The sequence below is a fragment of the Triturus cristatus genome, chromosome 7 (assembly GCF_964204655.1).
Source record: "Triturus cristatus chromosome 7, aTriCri1.1, whole genome shotgun sequence".
In the NCBI taxonomy this organism is placed as follows: domain Eukaryota; kingdom Metazoa; phylum Chordata; class Amphibia; order Caudata; family Salamandridae; genus Triturus; species Triturus cristatus.
In genome coordinates this window covers 1,009,347,361-1,009,361,364 of record NC_140590.1, presented here as the reverse complement: position 1 = coordinate 1,009,361,364, position 14,004 = coordinate 1,009,347,361, and the positions used below count along the sequence as shown (strand labels likewise).

Below are 14,004 nucleotides of genomic sequence, written 5' to 3'. Positions count from 1 at the left end.
CAAACTTGCTGAGCACATTTAGCCCTCCCTCCAACGTTCTGAACCCTTCCAAGTTTTTTATATTTCATACTGTATCTAGTTTCAACATAGATTATGATAGGTTTTAAATTAGTGATAGAGTATCTAAGTATTAGTGTTTTTACAGATTTTTATATTTATGTGTTGTTAGGTGTGGATATGGATGTATGTGGTTACGTGGGTGAGAGGTTAATGTTTAGTATTTGTATCCTTTTTTTTAATACAAAAAAATATATATTTGTTTAGGTTTTAATGTGTAGGTAGTTTGTGTATAGGTGTAATTTATGTTTTAATGTTTAGGTAGTTTGTGTATAGATGTAGTTTATGTTTGTGTCATGTGCAAATGTGTATTAAGAGGGGTGGGGATTGATGTTTAACCTGTCTGTTGTGGAATATATGTAGAGTAGTATAAGTTAAGGCTAGGAAGGTTATGTTAGTATTAAGTTAGGATTGTGTAATTGATTTAGCACAGGTCAGGGTAGCGAGAGTTTAGGTAGGAATATCTGTTGTAGTTTAGTTCGTTTAGGATTCTTTTTGAATGGTGTTTTAAAAAAAAATCCTTTCTCATTGACTGCATGGCAGCTGTCATACATGCTTTGTTTGGGTAGAGCACCTGTTGTAGTATTTCCGGCCAGAGTTTAATGTATAATGTATAACTAGGTGAGGCACTTAAGGAGTGGATCATGACACGTTTGCAATGGAGTTACTTAAGAGATTAACAAACATAGTTGATCACTGTAAGTAGCACTCTTACTGTAAATGGATAGACAGACAGAAACAGGTATTCACTTACTGTTACACTGCATGTGTAAATCATGCGAAATGCATTTGAGGGATGGTGATGTCAAACCATTCAGAATCAACAAAGCCAGTGTACAGTAAATCAAAACAAAGGGCACTGTTAGTCAAAAGGGCACTGGTCCACAAGTTCCATACAAACCGGTATGTTCAGGAAAAGAAAGTAGACCTCTATGAAACAATACCCAGTTGGTATTAAAAGCCCTCACTCGCCAACCTGGTTGGTGACATGCTTCATCATCGGGCTTCCACTGGGACGACCGAATGTCATCCCAGTGTGCTGCAACGCCAGGTTACTGCGGAGCGGGGTTCTTGTGTGGGGATAGTGAATTTAAAATCTCCAATTGAGTCAAAAAATAAAACTTTAATAATTTTGCTAAATGGAAAAGAATAAAAGGGAGTGAGGGTCAAAAAAATAAAAGACCTGGTTCACTCCGCGGCGGTCAACATGTTTCTGCCTCTATGAGTGTTAATCGGGCATTCTTCAGGACCAGAGTGGAGGTGCGGAGCCCCGGTGGTGTGAACACTCTAAGGTTCACCCTACCGTGGGCTACTTGTGTGAAAATCAAAAACTTTATAATGAAAACTCCGCCAGAAAATATTAGTTATTAAGGGGAGAGGAACGAGTTTACTCTGACATTACAAAGGACAAACAAACAGAAAGACAAAACATAAGAAGAATTATCAATGTTTGTCGCAAAATCGTGCTCTACAACTCAGAAGTTAAGAACAGTCGTGCTCAGAGGACAAATGAGTGCCACTAGATCTACCTCAGGTGCAAAAAGATGAAGAAATGTGCACCTAGGTATATTCAAGTATCGGTGTTAGATAACGGCTCGTTATCATATCGATTGTGACTACTAGTCAAATCTCGGAACGCACGTGAAATGTATTGGCGTGCCACTCAAAATACGGAGAAAAGGGAGGGCTAGGGACTGATTCAACTGCCCACGATGCTCAGTATGCACGTATTAGGGTAAAATCTTACAGAGAGGCCAATCCGTTAAATGCCTCATGGATCCCGGGAGGGGGGTGGGAGCAAATTGGCACACCCTGCATCAGGGAAAAATAAAGAGAAAGGGGGGTCCGGGTCATTAACTCGAACGGAGGAGAAAGAAAGAACCCGCTTACCTTCTCGGGCGGGGAGCGGTATGTGTTACTTACGCCCTTGCTGCTCAGCACCCGTGGTAAACCTACACAGCCTCTTGCTGCCGGGTCCGGATGGTAGAGATCCGGGTCCCGAGGTGCGTATAAAAGACAGTCGGAGCGTCCCCGGTTGGGCTCACTGAGAGAGCTTCTACCTGATTGGGTAGAATGATCCAGCTCCGTTACTGATTGGATATGGGGTATCCAATAGGAGTGAAGAACAGAAAAAAGAGTCGTTCTTCGTGCTGAACGACATGTAGAAAAAAGAAAGAACGGAGGCACAAAACTTTAATGGCAGGTTCCGAAGGGGACACAAAACAAACCAACACAAACCACACGTGAAGTGTGCAAAGGGGCCTGAAGTTTGGACCAGACCCCAAATAGGTGAAGGTAAAGTGTTATGCATACGCTGAGATTCGTTCTGCTCGAAGTGACCAATCGGCAGACTCGCGTACACACATAGTGCCTAGATATGCATAGGGGGTATGGGGCAGGTGATTAATCCCCAACTGTCTCAGATAAAACATATATAAAAAACATGTATCGTAATGGCTGGGAAAGTAGATAACTCCAAATGACATAATTAAGTCATAGCAGCTGAGGTCTCTTAGTCACAGGAGTTCCTAATGTATAAAAAGTCAAAAAATACCCATCCTGTGGACTGTGAGTATATTACAGAATATTAGTCCAAGGTACATTATCATTTAACCCATGGAGGTTAGTCCCCAGGCGATAGACCCATCTCTGCTCCCTTTCAAAGAGTACTTTAGGGATGTTTCTGCCTTTTGAAATCTCTTCGATCACAGTCCACTTTAAGTCATTGGTGGTATGGTTGACGGATAGAAAGTGTTCACTCATTTTTGTAGTAGCACGTTTACACCTGACGTTGCTCCGGTGTTCGCATATCCGGAGTTTGACCTTCCTCGTCATCATCCCCACGTATCGTAGACCGCAGGGGCATGTAATGAGGTAGACCACATTTGAAGTGTTACAGTTCGTATGACCTCTTTGGGTCCAGACTTTGTTGGGTTCAAGGTTGAGGGTTTTAGTGTGTGAGGTCAGATGGCATATGCTACAGTCAGAGCAAGGGAAATGACCAGTGATCTTGGGGAGGCCCCATGCTTCAGTTATGGTTCTTTGTGGGGTCTCAGGGAACATCAAAGGGCGTGTATGTACAAGATTATTGCGGAGGCTCTGAGCGCGTTTAAACGAAAAGAGCGGTTTTTCCCAATTACGATTAATGCTGTTGATTATACCCCAATGTTTGTTGATAGTTTTTTTCAGTTGGTTGGAAAGGGTACTGTAGGTGGTAACACATGTTAGTGGGATTGGAGCAGTATCTTTTGCATAGTCAGTTAGGAGTACATCCCTTGGTTGGTTTCTCGCACGTTTGTAGCTTCTGGAAAGGAGAGGGGAAGGGTACCCTCTAGCTCTCAATTTGGTTGTTAGATCGTGAGATTGGGCCTTGAAATCACTCAGGGTGGTGCAATTTCGTCGTAGGCGGAGAAATTGTCCATAGGGTAAATTCTCCCTCAAGGTGCGTGGATGGAAACTAGTGAACTCGAGGAGATTGTTCCTCGAAGTAGGCTTGTAATAGGTCCTGGTTTGAAAGGACCCTTGTGTCTTAGTGATCACTACATCAAGGAATACAACTTCAGACTCGTCATATGTGTGTGTAAAATTCAGGTTCGGATTCAGAGTGTTGATCCATGTGAGGAAGGACTGGAGGGTGTTGCTATTACCTTGCCAGATCAATAGCACATCGTCTATATATCGCTTCCATAAGCCTATGGAAGAGCGATATGGGTTTGAAGTAGGGAGGATGAACTCTTGTTCAAAAGCATACACGTACAGTCCAGCCACACTGGGAGCGAAGGTACTCCCCATGGAAGTACCTGTGGATTGGAGATACAGATGTCCCTGGTATTCGAAGAAATTCTTCTTCAAGGCCAAAGAAGCACATTGAATTATGAACTCCTTTGTGGTTCTATACTCCCAGGGAGTGGAGTCAAGTGATTCTTCCAGGACCCTGATGGTTTCGTCCTGGGGAATGCTCGTATAAAGGCTTTCTATGTCTAATGTCACCAGTATGGTGTGTTCTGAGCACGTGGTGTTATTGAGTAGTTTTAGAAGGTCCTTAGTATCCTTAAGGTAAGTGGTGGATTTTTGGACCAAGGGTTTCAGGAAGTGGTCACAGAAACGTGATAGGGGTTCCAAAAGAGAGCCGATCCCCGAGACTATGGGACGTCCTGGGGGAGGGACTCTCTCTTTATGGATTTTAGGAAGTGTGTAGAAATACGGGATATTCCCCGGGCCTTCAGTGAGGAATCGTGCTTCAGCCATTGCAAACACAACAAGACATTGTCAGTAATCAAGGATTCTTTGAGTCACACACCGATGCACTGATCACACACTGATGCAGGCCCCTTACACTCTCACCCTTGCATCATTTGCTTGTCACAGCAGTGGTGTTAACTGGCTAGTGATGAGATGTGCTCACCACCAGGGCTGTGACTTCACTCACCATTAACATTGACTGCATGCTACTTGTTTCACATTATGCTTGTGACCTTGAGTAACTACTTGCTAGTTTTAGTACACAAACGGTTCATCAAACATATTTTCCTCGGCCTGTGTAGCTTGGCCTATATCTCAATTACACACAAGTCCCTTTGTGGAGTAGTTGGTGTCTATGGCTCACAAAATCCAATATGCTGTAGTTACTCCAGACACCAACAGACATACAGCACACATGTTGAACTATTTTATTTGTTCAGATGTGCAAAATTGTTTGGAATCACAGGCACAGTTCTTTCGGAAACAATCCCAACAGTTTTTTTGAGCCATTGGATGTCCAGTCATAGTCCATGGGGGACACGCAAGGGACATTTGGAGTAGAGGAGTGTTTCAGTGAGGAAACGGATGAACAAATTGCCAATAAGGAAGATTGGCCACATTGACAGAAAATTGAGGACAGTACCATTTGAGAAGTACACTGGCATGTTCATCAGCAGTGGGCAAAGGAGAAACTGGCAATTTGTCTCAGAGAAATGGGACCGGGCAGATTTATGTTGAAAAGAGCTGAAGTCTACATCTTCCCAGTGGTGGCTCCTCTGTTAAGGTGGAGGAGCATCACCCCACTGCTTTGAGGAAGTGTAACTAAAGGAAAAATAAAATGATAATATCTCAAATGTTATTATCATTGTATTTGTTCCTACTCCTTTGCTGCCGGGCAGGCGGGGCTGCTCTGCTCTCCGAGCAGGACATGGGAGGAGTGGTTTGCCCACTTCAAGTGCACATGAATATTTGGCCCTGTTCCCCTTCCCTCCTGCCTCTGCCCCTGGCCCCGCCACCCGATCCGTTACGGCTGCCACTGCATCTTCCTCCTCTGATGTGTGTGATGTTTTTCTGTGATGGGGGTGTTGTAGGTGCCAGAGGCAAAGGAGGTACACACACATCAGGGGCTGAAAATGTGGAGCTCCTGTCTGCAGCATCATTCCCTGTGCCAACAAGTGAGGCAGCAATGCACTGAGATGGGCCTGCTGGTTTGCCACCACAGCAGTAACATCACAGCAGGTGCACCCATGGTTGCGATGTATGTTTTCTGCTTCTGTTCCATGGACTCCAGGATGATGTGGATGGCTCCCAGCTGTTTGGTAACCTCACTTGTGCCACTTCGGCAGGCCAGTTGTTCATGTCTCTGTCTCATGACATCAGCAATGTTAGCCATGAAGATTTCGAGCCCACAGAGCGGAGGGTAGGTGCATCTTATAGCAGCTAATGTGTCCTAATTTGGACTGAGACACCTATGGAACGCCTCTAGGGTGCCGGCCACAGCGTCAATCCCCACCTGCACCACATCTACCGTCTGCCGCTGGACTCCCACCGAACAATGTTGGAATTGTACTTGAGGGTCCTCGGAGTCCAGGTCTTTGGGTTGGCTGGCAGGTGGTAATTGTTGGGTAATGGTTGGATCCTCTGGAGACCCTGCAACACTGTTGGCCTTTCCCAGAAGCAAGATGGTGGTTCAAAGGAGGACAGAATTTGCCAGAAGGTCTCTTGGTCAAGGGTTGGTAGGCTGTCATCCTCAGCCAGACCGTCAACCCAGACAGGCAGCTGGCCGTGAGGTGTAGGTACTTCCTCTACAATGGGTTAGAGAAATGTTAATGGTGTTCTATATTAGATGTGTACATCAGTGATCTGAATGACAATCTGACTTGCTAATATTTGACTTTCAATACAACATTGATGCATTGGATGTCTGTTTTACACAGAGGTATAGAGTCCAAGTTGCACTGTAGTTGCCTTTCAGATGGCAGTCTCTCTGCATACTTCATACAACCACTTGTGACAAGGCTGACGTTTTGTCTCATGACACATATTGCAACTCAGTTACATACGTCACTGGGCCTACCATTCCTGGACATATAGGAAGACGTCAGGTCCACATCTGCCAAGGTAATTTGCAGTCTTTTTCATGATTCATACGCTGCTTCTGTTTTGACATACTGACACCACAACTGGTTACATTCCACCTGCTCCTCAGGGCGCCTACATTCCCTGTGGCCAGTATTCAGCCCACTGCACCTCTGCAAGTGATGATGGTCTGGTCATGAATTAGTTATGATCCTGCCATCTTGCTTTCAAACTGTATACTACGGCACTCTGCCTTGTTATACTGTCTTGCATTTACATTGTGCATTCATGTGGGCAAGGGTTGATTTTGTAACACATATCCTGCACACTTCTACACATCCACCAACTTTGTTACACTAAGGAATGTGTGAGGGCATGTACTTACTATGTATTTCCTATTTGTGGATACTCATTTGCTTTGATTGGAAACACATTTTACTTCCTCTTTGTGGACAGTGGGCACTGTGTACCAAATCTGAGGGGATGGGCCCTGTCACAATAGGTAGGTTGCTAGCACTGACACTCAGCACATTTGATACTTGTCAGAGCTGGGTATCTTCATAGTACAACACATCCTGTGAGTCAGGAATGCCTCGTCTGCCCTCCTCATTTTATGCTAGTGATTCAACTTAATGCCAATCAGTGCTGTAACCCAGATCATACATTGACGCTCATGTGATTACAACACCATCAATATGTGATCATATCCAATGGACTGAAATGGCTGTCAGTTATTGATGGCAATGGCTCATGCTGTACCCCACGAGGTAGTAGTGCTGGAATTGATGAAATGTATCTACCCAGGGATGCAACATAACTGTGCACATCAACCTCAGTCTCCAACCATCGCTGTCTCCTCATTCAGACACAGTGGCAGTTCAACCTACTCAACCACCACTTACAATGCACTGCACAACCAGGGGCCCAGCATAGCCACACATCATCTTTGATTTCAACACACATGGTCCTCTGGTGTGCATCACTTGCACTAACCCTGATCCAATCAGATTTAGTAGATGGCATGAGTTCTGGTAGTCTCTACCATGGCAACTGACACCTGTGTGGTCTCACCACGCACATGAAGACTGCTGTGTACAATGTATTATCATACCAGATAATGTACATGTGGCTCTTGGCATTTTCTTATGTGTTGAAGCTGCACATGCCCCACACCTGCTGCCCCTCATAGGTGAGCTGTTTCTCCTCTGACGAGTCCATGCCATTCGTTTGCTTTACAGTGCAGATTATTTTTGTGCTTGGGCCTAAGTAACAGTGGCCTCATGGTGCAAGATGGCCTGCATTGTCACCATCAGTTAGTGTAGGGTTCAAGTGTTCATGCGTAATGTGTTGTTCCAATTCATACCCTCAATAGTGCAATGTGCACTGTGTTCCTCCGATTGTACATGGTTTCTGTCAAATAATCTATTCTCTAATGAATGAATTTCATCCTGATTATGTGGCATAATATTGCTTGCCTTACAATTGATTTGTGCCTAATGTTATAAATATTTCTATGTCACTAACCCCATTACCTCACTCGACTCATCACCCCCCTCTCCCCCCCTCCCTTGGCACCCCGCACTGTTTGATTAATGTGTATTTATCTAAACAAAAACGTGTTTCTATCTAGGTGTGATTAAATAACACTTGGATATTACTTGATTGCTTAAGTAATTTTGTTGTTTTTGTCCAGTCTTTAAAAATATTCATGTTCTGGGACCATTTCCCTTCTACTGTTTGATACCCAGGTCCCAGTGATTTTTTGGGTTTACCCTTTGTTTTAACGCTTTCATGTGCAGGTGCACACCTGCGAGGTATCTCATGTGATATCGTCCTTTAAAATGGTGGAGAGTGAAACCCTTTCCTATACTGAGGAATATATCAACCAGCTGCTACAGGACCCCAGGAACCTTTTTCTGTCATCTGATACACCTAATATTGATTTCACACTCAATGATAAAATAGCACGACTGGAACGTTTAGAAAAGAAACTAATCCGCACTAAACTTCATGGCCATTTGCTCACTAAATATTTACAGGCTAGCATAATACCTATTGGACTACAGATTAAAAATGAACCTGCTATTTTCATCGATTTACCTAAATTCAAAGAAGGCTTTAGTTTCATTGCAAACAACGCCTCGCGACATTGGATGGTGCTAGGAGTGGAAACAGCGGCTGAACAGGTCCAAGTCTTGATGAGAAAAATTGCTGCCCTTAAACAAGAAATCGCAGGGGACGCAACTTTGATTAACGCCAAAAGTGCTCTTGAAAATCTAACAAAATCATTAAAAGACTTTGAAACTACCACCCAGAATAAGAAGCTAGACAAACTCTCCAAGGATATTAGATTCTACGAGAAAAAGAACACGTATCCTTACCTTAACGAGGATTATTACAAGCAAGACAATTCAGGTCGTTTCACAGGGAGAGGCAGAGGTTCCTTTAGAGGAAGGAGGAACTTCACTACCTTCTCCGACTCCACGGTGAGCTCAGATAGTGACCAGGAGACCCAGGGCCCAAGCTACGACTACAATTACCGTGATAACTGGTATCCTCCACAAGGTTATTTTCCTTTTTTAGGGGAAGGCCAATGGAGACCACCGCGAGGACGAGGCGGCAACTGACCGAGAGGACCACCGAGAGGCCAGCAGAACCCATCGAGTACGAACTGGGACAGAGGCAGAGGCGCGATCCCCAAGCAGGTCCGTTTCCAACCGGAGAACCACGGGGAGATCTCTACGAGGTGCAAAGTGTACAGATGGTAGAGCCCAGCAACAATCCAGTGGTCAACATTTCCTCATACACCCTGAACACAGATGAACAAGCCGTTCTGTCTAAAGGTCTGTCGTTTGTCCCAACGGCCCATCCTAATTCATTTAATCTCAGGACAGAACTTCATGGATTTTTCCGTAAGATCCGTCTCAGGTACTTCTTTAGGAACGCTGAGGCCAACTCCTCCAAATCCTTGACAGGATTACGGCCCCCATCTAAGTTTGTCCCGCCTGCCAATGCCATGAGTAATAGAATTTTGGCATACGAAAGTATGGTTTTGAAGGATGTTAACACCCTACTTTCAACATACAAACACACCATACCCAACACCAGCAAGTCTGAAAAAGCTGCCCTTCTGACCCTCAAAAACAACAAGGACATTGTGATTAAGTCCGCTGACAAGGGGGGAGCCATTGTGGTACAGGACACGACTGCATATAAATCTGAAATTCTAAGACAACTACAAGATGGTGTGAGCTATTCCCTGCTCAAGTCCGACCCCACCAAGGATCTGATGGATGAAATTCATCAAATTACTCTAGATGCTTTGGATTTCGGTTTTCTAAGTAAATTGGAATTTGATTACCTGAACCAGAAATGTCCACGACTACCTACCATTTACACCCTACCAAAGATACATAAAGATATGCTTCATCCTCCTGGGCGCCCAATTGTATCGGGGTGTGGTTCACTATTGGAACCTCTTTGTATGTACATAGACTTTTTTCTAAAACCGATAGCTGAGGAAACAGAAACGTACCTTCGTGACACTATGCAAGTCATTACCATGGTTGATCAACAACCATTCAACTCTAGTGAGCAAATACTTGTCACCTGTGATATTGTTTCACTGTACACCAGCATTCCCCAGGAACCAGCATTGGAAGTCATGCGAGAAGTGCTGAATTCTAGACCAGCACCAATGAGGGTACCTACTGACTTCATCATAGCACTTCTGACTATCGCCATGAAGAAGAATTTCTTTTATTTTCAAGGAAAGTACTACGTACAGACTAAAGGAGTTGCGATGGGGGCTGCCTTTGCCCCAGATCTAGCGATCTTGTATATGGACAATTTTGAAAAACGTTACGTTCTTAACAACAACCCCTTTTCTCGATATGTCAATTTATGGAAGAGATATATCGATGATATATTAATAATCTGGAATGGCGATACAGCTCAACTCAATTTGTTTCATGAATGGCTCAACCGGTGTGACCATGATATTCAATTTACCATCCAGTTTAATGCACAGGAGATACCTTTTCTTGACCTAAAGATCTTCAGTGAAGATGACAAACTTTTCACTACCCTATACAGAAAACCCACCGAACGGAATTCCCTGCTAAGGTACAGCAGTTACCACCCACGTGGCCTGCGTGATAACCTTCCAGTAGGTCAGTTTCTGCGCATTCGCAGGAACTGCACAAAGCGAACTGACTACATGACAGAGTCCGAGGATCTGAGTACCAGACTAATCGCCAGGGGCTACCCGAAACGCCTGGTTAAAAGGGCCCAGAAGAGGGCCTGGTTCAACCCACGAGATACTTTGCTCACAACTAAAGATCCTACTACTCCTCCTAATAATAACAAAATGATCTGTGTCACAACGTTCTCTACCAGAAGTAATGCCGTGAAAAAGATTATCAACAAACACTGGAGCCTTGTATCTACTGAGATCGACCAACCGAACTTACCTATGCATTCCTTCAAAAAGGCCATGAGCATCAAGGACCACGTGGTACACTCCTTCCTTGAGGACCCAGTTGAACCAACCATCCAGTCACTCTGGAATTTACCACCTGTTATAGGACACTTTAAATGCGGATCGTGCAAAGCCTGTCCAACGACAATCCAATCCAAAAAGTTTGTTTACAAACATCAGACTATCACGTTGCATTCCCATACTAATTGCAATTCTACCAATGTTATTTATGGGATCCTTTGTCCTTGCGGCCAATTATATATTGGCCAAACACAGCAGAAAATTAAAGCAAGAATATTACAACACCAAAGTAGAATAAGATGCAATGTGACTGGAGCACCCCTAGTTGAACATTACAGCCAGCTGGGACACAGCCCTGATCAAATGCAATGGATTGTGGTAGAAAAAACCGAGCTGGGGCCCAGGGGAGGTAATATATCCTCTATCCTTACCATCAGGGAGTCCAAATGGATGATCCGCTTTGATACGATTAATATGGGTTTGAACGAACAAGATCCTAGCAATGCACAATTAGCCATTCTCAGTAACTAGGGAATTATGGCCCCTGTAGCTCTATTTTTGCAGCTCTCATGTCTAGCCTGTCGGTAATGCTACTTTTCAAGCATTTGATATGTTGAATATTTGAAGCATGTGATTCATGTACGCAATGTTCATTTGTATATCAGAGCATCCATTTTAACAATGTACCCATCTATGACGCCACTCGGGTACCCTCTGTAGCCAAGTGATACAATGCTCATTCATATTGGCCCATGTTTCTCTGCTTATATATAGGGTGACCCTATTTCGAATGCACATTACCTCCAACAGCCTCCATGCATGTATAAATCAGTACACTACCAGATGTTTCTCTGTTCATACTGTGTGTTTTATTAGACCTTTTTAATTTCCATTTCTCTGCCACATCAAAAAGTGCCTTTTCTATGCTATGTAATTTCATGTCATTGTGCGCTAATGTACCTGTCTGAACCATTTGTAATGAGGTGCAGGACAAAATGTATGTATACTCACTAGCAATAGACATTGAACATCACCATTCGACAATTTATTTTTGACATCAGCCGCTTTCATAAGAAACGTATATTTTCCCTTAGCACTCCATATTGAATTACTTTCCATCATCTTTTCTGAATTCCAAATTCCAATATTATGGCTCAATTAGCCAAGTGCAAACTACACGGGTTGTCTTTCTTCTAATATACTAACACTGCCAGCATCTAGCGTCTGCGCCCCGTTGAACGTCACGCGGCCCTGGGCGTCTCTATATTAGTGAATACTCACTACAGCCCCAGTGCTTTGTCAGGAAACCCCGAGCTCCGCATTTATGGATGTTGCTCAAGGTAAGGGAGCCTCCAGTTTATCATCCGGTTTATCTTTCCATAGTGAGCACGATTTAATAGTTTCATTGGTTATTTTTCCATTATGCGATTTCCTCACTTTGTATGATTTTTAGCGCATAAGTCTGTTTTGCTCTGACCTCTAGTGGGAATATATTTTTAAGTATAAGATAGTGCTTCTCTTTTGACGATGGGCCCTTTGTGACTCTACCGTACATGAGCTAGATTGCGCACTTGGATGGAATTCTCAATAACATAGGCAAGAACTTTTGTCCCTTCCTTACTTTTAACTCACAGGTAACGGATAGGTTTCATGCTTCATCACGTTCTATTGTGTGGATTATTTCTTCTTTTACTGAATCCTCTTCTGCTGATGATAGATTAGGGGACCCGGTCCTTTGCTCTGTATATCCTCTTGGTTTAGCTTTTAACTCGTTTTTACATCAGTACTTGTTTCACTTCAAATTTATAGAGGCCGATTTTCTCCGTGATTAATTTCACTTGTTCCACCGATGTTTGCCACGGCGTGTGAAGTTGGAGTGAATAACACCTCCCTTGTGATTTGATCGGAAATTAGTAAGTTAAATTCACCTGAACTACAAGAATCCATGCATCCGTTCTATGGATCATTACAATGACACCTTAAATTCTTTTTAGGTGTACGTCACTCCCACCCTCCCTTGGAGCCTACCAGCCCCTGCGCCCTTTGACGCCAAGCTAACATTAACTAGATGTCCATCTTCTAACATGGTAATTATGGTGATGTTTTCCCTACTTAGTCCCCCTCAATATCCTTTTTGGGACTCGATACAACACTTAATACTTACCTAATGTTTTTTGTAGGTGCCATCCCTCCTTGTTACACTGTCCTTTTTGTCCTGAGGAAGACCCCGCCAGTAAGGACGCAATCAACCTACCTATGTCCAGGGGTCGAAACGTCGACATTTGACCTTGCCAGTACCCTCAATAGTGCAATGTGCACTGTGTTCCTCCGATTGTACATGGTTTCTGTCAAATAATCTATTCTCTAATGAATGAATTTCATCCTGATTATGTGGCATAATATTGCTTGCCTTACAATTGATTTGTGCCTAATGTTATAAATATTTGTATGTCACTAACCCCATTACCTCACTCGACTCATCACCCCCCTCTCCCCCCCCTCCCTTGGCACCCCGCACTGTTTGATTAATGTGTATTTATCTAAACAAAAACGTGTTTCTATCTAGGTGTGATTAAATAACACTTGGATATTACTTGATTGCTTAAGTAATTTTGTTGTTTTTGTCCAGTCTTTAAAAATATTCATGTTCTGGGACCATTTCCCTTCTACTGTTTGATACCCAGGTCCCAGTGATTTTTTGGGTTTACCCTTTGTTTTAACGGTTCCAATTCATGGGGCATAGGCAAACATATTTACATGCAAGTTACACATCGGGTATATCACTGTTTATGGCACACCGACAGAGCAGGCTGCAGACCAGGCTGCAGACCCATATATATAAAGCCACACAAAGTCGCTTTGCATGGCTTTTCATGGCCTTGTTGATATGGAGTAAGGCAAGACAGCCCAAGTCGCTGCATTGCCTTACTCTGTGCCAGGCGGGTGTACCATGGGCGCGTTGGGTTTCCCTTGGATTTTGATGCATTTCCATATTTACCAGGATATGTACACCAGGGAGTGTGTGAAAAAAATACTCTCCAGGGGTGGGGTAAAAGTCGTTTTTAAGAAGAAAGATGCCCTTTCCTGCATAAATACCACCTGATTTCAAAACAGGTACCCTTGCA

General features: G+C 43.6%; 1 long non-coding RNA gene across 1 annotated transcript; it reads left to right on the top strand.

Annotated features, from left to right (window-relative positions):
- Window positions 1-12,181: 12,181 nt before the first annotated feature.
- On the top strand, window positions 12,182-13,400 carry LOC146811005 (uncharacterized). The gene is made up of 4 exons (XR_014965767.1): window positions 12,182-12,219; window positions 12,689-12,792; window positions 12,874-12,966; window positions 13,060-13,400. It is a non-coding gene; the product is annotated as an uncharacterized LOC146811005 (long non-coding RNA).
- The last annotated feature ends 604 nt before the right edge of the window (window positions 13,401-14,004 follow it).